The 6,000-nt window shown below is 49.9% G+C and overlaps 1 protein-coding gene across 7 annotated transcripts in view; it reads left to right on the top strand.

Annotated features, from left to right (window-relative positions):
* Positions 1-1,922: 1,922 nt before the first annotated feature.
* The window catches only part of LOC110310900 (maestro heat-like repeat family member 5), a 30,448-nt gene continuing 26,370 nt past the window's right edge, over positions 1,923-6,000 (top strand). For 4 of the 7 annotated variants that reach the window (XM_021184062.1, XM_021184063.1, XM_021184061.1 and 1 more), the window contains exons 1-3: positions 2,400-2,484; positions 3,043-3,132; positions 3,713-3,974. The gene's annotated coding sequence lies outside the window, so the exon portion shown is untranslated. Of the gene's footprint in view, positions 2,055-2,399; positions 2,485-2,683; positions 2,705-3,042; positions 3,133-3,466; positions 3,590-3,712; positions 3,975-6,000 lie in introns of those variants that run through there. The other 3 variants (XM_021184058.2, XM_021184059.1, XM_021184060.1) reach the window with 3 other exon arrangements.

Here is a 6,000-nt window from a genome sequence, read left to right as displayed (position 1 = left end):
ACTACACTCTTTCAGAAGTTAGGACAGCAATAGGCTCACATGTGCTCCAGTTTGAAAGTCACAAGAAGAAAATAAAAGACCAAGGCAGGAGGGGCTAGAGGGGAAGGCATAAGTCTTTTCTAGTAAACACACACACCCCTTGTAGCTAATTCCTAGGTGCTCAAAACAAAATAAAAAAAAATGTCTGCCCAGTGGCCCTGACCTCAAACACAACCTCCACAGACCTGAGCCTAGGTGACTCTCCATGTTCTTAGGGGACCATTAAAAACAGTATGGGGGACCCTCTGTGGTAGACAAATAAAGTTTCAAGTGTAGGGGAATCTGTGGGCTGTTGGGTGTGTGGGAAGAAGTTGATTCACATACCCAAGCTAGCTACACATATGCTCAACGCTACCGTGGCTCTAAGGATGTGTTAATGTCAGTTCTCAAAAGCAGGGCTCAAGGAAGGTGCAGTGACTAAACAGTCTAGGAAGGCCCTCTGTCTGTCTGGACAGGAGGATTATTCTTAACACAACCCCTCATTAAAAGGTTGCAGCCACTGTTATGGTCTCACAAGTAAAATGAGGTTCTGTTTCAAGCTACTCCCCAGACCGCAGGTCCCCCGAAGTTTTGGTTAGAGTTTCTGGCTTGCCCCATCCCCTTTTGGAGAGTAGGGAAGGGGAGGTGTGCCAGAAAATACATCACAATATTTTCATGTTGGTGTGTTAGGTCAAATCCTGACTGGCATCATAGAAGGGAGGCAACTTGGATCTGCGATATAGAAGACTCTACTCTCCATGGAGATTTGGGACAGTTAAAAGAAAAATCTCCCCCCAAATTCAACCTGGTTTCAACCAGGGCTATGGGGCCCCCAGTAGCTCTCGTAAAAGTTCTGGTATAGACCTTGCCCCCTTTGCTGCCTACTACTTTTCTTAGATGGAGATGAGAAATCATGTCTTGGGGTACAAACTGGCATGTTCCCTAAAAATCAAACTTATCTCATGCTAGATAGGCACTTGACACATTTAACAGTGATCCCCGAGCACCAGAGGAAGTAGTTTCGGAAGGAAGGTCTATATCCCTCAGGAAGGAAAGCCCAAAATGTCTCAGGGAAGGGACAGTGTGCAGTGTGCAGAGACAGTTTCGGTGGTGGTGGTGGTGGTGGGGGTTTCTGCAGAGGAAATAAGTCTTTCAAGAGGGCCTAAGGCAGTCATAGCAACTACCCTGGAGTTTCTCATTCAGAGGTTTGGCTGGGGACCTGAGACTAGAACCAAGCCCTAGACCCCAGCTCTTCTCAGAGGTACTCTTTCTCTCTCTCCAACAGATGGACGTCCCTCAGCCCTTCACAATGGTAGCCACTATTCTCCACACCAGTCTGACCTGCTTCAGCAGAGTGGGGCCTGCCTCTTGTTCTCCCAGGGGTAGGTAGCTTTGCATCCAGAAAGACCCTGTCTTCCTTCCTACAAAGCTTCCACCTGCCAGCTTTTGTCTGTCTATCTCAACTTATGGAGAGTCAAACTTGTTCATCAGGATTCCTGCCAAAGTCCCCAAAGCCTAGCTGTGAACGGGCCCTGAGTTCCAGAAGCACACTCAGGGACTCAGTATCCCTCATTAAAGAAACGAAAAATAAGCAATCGAAAACCTCGCCACTGATGGGTTATCTATCACACCTATTGAAGCAAGGTTGTTGGACAGGAGCCAGGCCTGTGCTGAAGCCAGCTCCAGATCATAGATTAATCCTGAGGCCCAGAGAGAGCAGGGCCAGGGACTACGTAGGGCTGTGTTTCTCTAAGACAGCTAACCTTTCTTCCATCAGCCTGCATAGCTGTTGTCTGTATACTGGGGTGGGGGTTACTGGTGATCTTTCAGATCTTCCAGTGGCAGTTGGCTTAGCCACACCCCTTCCAACTGTCATTCTGAGGGAAATTGCAGATCTAAGAGTAGACTAGTCCAAATGCCCTGGGGTAACCACAGTGATTATATGTCCTAAGACCACCTGGACAGTGTTCATTCTTTGGCCATCAGGTCCTCAAGTCAGACTTGGAGGAGCTCAGTGGAGCAAGCCAATAGCAGAGGTGCAGATATTACAGGGGCTCTAGGTAGGGTCCCCCCAGGCCATCTAAACCATGAAGCAGGTGCTGTCAAGCAGCTGTACATGTTCAAGCCTTCTAGGGGGACAAAGTCTATTCTTGAGACTGTCAGATGGGACAGAGGTTTTACAAAAGGAGCTCCCTCTTAGATCTCCTCTGGGACTATTCCAAGTAGCCCTTACTGTTTTTCAGATGACACTGACACAGATAATGTGTCTTGCCCCTGTCTAATTTCCATTGCTCCTCAACTGCTCTCAGTGTCGGTTAGGATGGAATCCTCAGGGCTGAGGTTCCCTCCTGACCTGAACACCCAGTGGCTGTTGGGAACTTGTCACTCAAGCCTTTGGGGGCTTCTGGTTGGATTTCTTGGGGGCACAATCCCCACTGAGCCTTGGGGATAGTAACTCAAAGACAGGTCTGTCTTTGAGGAGGTGTTTCATCGTAATTAAGCCCCAACTGGGGACTAATCGAGATTTTGTCATCTCAGGGAACCTTTTGAGTCTGTCCCCTGCCCCCAGACAACCAGATCTCACAGTGGGGGACTGGGGTTTCCTTCAGAAGCTTCAATAGTAGATGGCAGAAGGATCCTGAGTGGATGAGAAATACTCTCTCCCTCTTCTTCCTTAACCCTCTAGGTTCTGAACACCTGCCCTATTTTATACTCTTCTGCTGTCTCTCCCCAGTCGAGGGCAGTCTCTGGATTGCCAGGCAACAATGAGAATCTCAATAAACGTCTCCTTAGGAATGGGGTGGGAGGCAGGCGAAGGAGGGGAGACACACCTAGTGGAAGCAAAGTCTCCTTTTTCCCTCCAGGGAGCTGTTGGGAGTCCCAAGAGTGCTCCTCTACTCTTGGCTAACTCTAGCCGCCTTTCTCCCTTCCTTGAATCTTGACGCAGGCAGGGCCCAAAGTCTTCAACTTTACCCTTGGCTAGGCACAAACAGCCCCCAGTCACATTGCCTCCCTTCTTCTCAGGCTGCCCAAGGCCACCAGGCTCAAGACTTCAGGTGCTAGCAGAGCCCTGGACCAGGTCCTGTCTCTCAGTTTCCTGCCCCAAAGCCATAGGTATGGTTTTACATCTTCTGCTTGCCTTTCAAAAACCAACCAACCAACCAAACAAATCCTCACGGCTTTTTAAATTTTAAGTAGCATTTTTTGTTGTTTTGTTTTTCTGACAGTAGTAAAATAGACTCCTTTGCACTGCCCCCCCGTGAAAGTCTGGAATCACAATATCTTGGGAAAGTGGATCTTAAATTAGAATTTTGGGTCTTTGCCCCTGAGCCAGACAACATCCGTGTGATCAGTCGACATTCTGGGAGCAGGTTTCCATCATTGCCCACTGAGCATCTGTCTCTCTTTGACCCTGTGGCTATTTAAGACCTAGGAAGAATCAGTGAACAGTGATTTTTGGGCATTTCTACTTTTTAATCCTTGGACTGAATTCCTGAAAGTGGGAGTCTAGGACAAGCAGACCACGATGCCCCAGGATAAGAGAGTCTTTGACAGCAAATGACCTACACAGGTGCAAGTTGACCAGTGGGGTTCTCTGGGGCTCTTGGTGACGACTGTCATCTGTGTTATCACCCAAACTGTGTGCATGTGTGAGTAACAGGTCTTTTCCATGTTTTTCTGTTTCTTTGAGTAGCCTGGAGGTCACCTCTGCGCTGCCTTCCAGCACGCAGAAGTCTTTCTTCATCTACCAAAGACTGCTTCGCTGCAGCAGCTGCAGAGTGCACTGATATCCTGGTGGCCCTCAGAAGTTCACTGTGTGCCCAGCACTAACCCAGAGCCAGAGAGTAAAGAGACAGCTGGAGAACTCAGGTGGGAGAGGCCGAAGCACAAAGGGATGGAAAGGTGACAACAAAGGATCGAGGGGCGTGTAGGCAGTCAAGACAGAAACATTCCAGGTAATAAAACAGTTTATACCAAGCCAGTGATGGGACCCTCGTGCCCCCTTTCAAAGAACTAAAGAGGGCCGTGGCTTCCTTGAGACTGATGGGACTGTGGCTGACCACAAGAGACTTGGCAAGGAGCTGGCGCTGAGTAAACCAGGTTTCAGAAGCTGTGCAGGGGCTCTGAGGGTTTGTGGGGTTGAGGACTAGAGAGTTGAGAGAGAGGAGTTGAGAATCCCTAGATACACAGAAGGATCTGAAAAGCTGGTCTCTAGGTTCCTTGGGGTAGCCCAGCTAAGTGCAAGCTGATTGTATTAGGTTGGAGAGGAAAAAGAGTTTGCATGGGAGAAAGCACAAGCAAGGAACAGGAGGGGGAGGGTGGGTAGAAGAGATAACAGTGTCTCCTCTGTTCTCTGCAACCTCTTGTTATAGACCTATCTGCCATCTGTAGCCACACTTGACCCCCCCCCTTTTGCTCTCAGTGGCCCCCTCACCTTGGGTCACTGTCCAACCCTTACTTTAGTCTCTGTGTCTTGACCCATGTCCTCCATGTAGCCTTCTAGTCCCCTGTTTCCCTCCACTTCTATCTACCCCAGGCTCGGGAACAGTCACTTACAAATGGCTTTTGTGGCTTCCATGAAAAGATTGTAAGGGTCCAGTTTGCAAAAGAGAGAGGTTCAACATCCCTGGACCCTTTTCAAGGCCTGAGGGCAACCTCCCGCTCTAGTTTGATAGGCAGAGCTACTAAGAGGTCTAGGTGATGGAAAGAATTCAAGACAGAACAGCCTAAAGTTGCTAAGGCCAGATGTGGCATGGCCAGACAATGGCATGGCCACTGTGGCTTGGAAATCCAGAGTCAGCTCTGGCTAGGGTGGACAATAACTTAAAGCAGATGGGAGGGGCTCTAGCTGGAGTCATAGCAGGGCCAGACAGTTGGGTTATCAGGGAGAACCTTGAGGCCCCAGATGGGCAACAGACTTTTCAAAATGGGGTGATGTTAAGGCCACCAACACTGGGCCACACTCAGCCCCTGGCACTGAGCAGGATGGGGCACAAAATGGCAAATGGGCCAGAGTGGCACCAGAGGCTCTCCCCTCAGCTAGAAGGCAGGCCCTCATGCTTTTCCCCACTCACAGCCATGTTTGCCCAGCCGATCACTCTCTAGCTCTCACCTATAGTCAGTCAACACATTGCTTATCTCACAGCATCTGTTCCTTCCTGGTACCATGAGTGCACACAGTGCCAGGCCCATGGAGCATATAGGTCTGAAGGTAAACAGAGCCTTCTTTTCAGGAGAGGTAGGTGCTCAGTGGCCTCTCCGACCCCCACCCCATGCCACAGGGTTAACGGAGAAGCTATGAGAAGCCGTAGGACAGAGGTGATAAAGAAACCCCAGCCAGGCCGGAGCCAGCAGAGCTTGCAAAGAACTGCAGATAGGTGGATGGGTGGAGGAGAGTGCTCAGAACAGGGAGCCTCAGGATGCGAGGGAGTAGGCTGGGTGCTAAGAGCTTGACTAATACTTGACAGAAGCAAAAGAGGGAATTTTGGCTCACAGCTTCAGAGGTCTCAGTCTGCCAGAGTGAGGAAAGGATGGCAGAGAGGAACAGCTTGAGGACAGGGCACTGTAGGATGCTGGCACCTGCATCCTTTCTCCTTCCCTCCCTTCATTTCGTCTGGGAGGCCGGCCTATGGAATGATGCCACCCAACCTTTGGGTCAGGTCTTCTCCTCTCGACTGATCTGTTTTGGAAGCACTGGCACAGACATACCTAGAGGTGTCCTTGGCCAAACTCCCGAGTTGTTCAAAATCCTTTTAACAATGAAAGTGGGGTAGGGAGCCTGGCGTGAATGCTTTACAATAGAGTTGCAAGACCAGGGGGAAATGCCAGAGAGTGGCTCTCAGAACACTTGGGAGGTTCCCAAACTGAGCAGGGATGTGGATAGACAGCAGTGAGGTGAGCTAAAGGGGGAACTGGCTAGCTTGCTGCCTAGGGGTCTGGTATACACCCCAAATTGGCAAGGCTGGACAGATGGGACATTTG

Source organism: Mus caroli, chromosome 15 (assembly GCF_900094665.2).
Source record: "Mus caroli chromosome 15, CAROLI_EIJ_v1.1, whole genome shotgun sequence".
Taxonomy (NCBI): Eukaryota; Metazoa; Chordata; class Mammalia; order Rodentia; family Muridae; genus Mus; species Mus caroli.
This window is presented reverse-complemented; position numbering and strand designations above follow the sequence as displayed.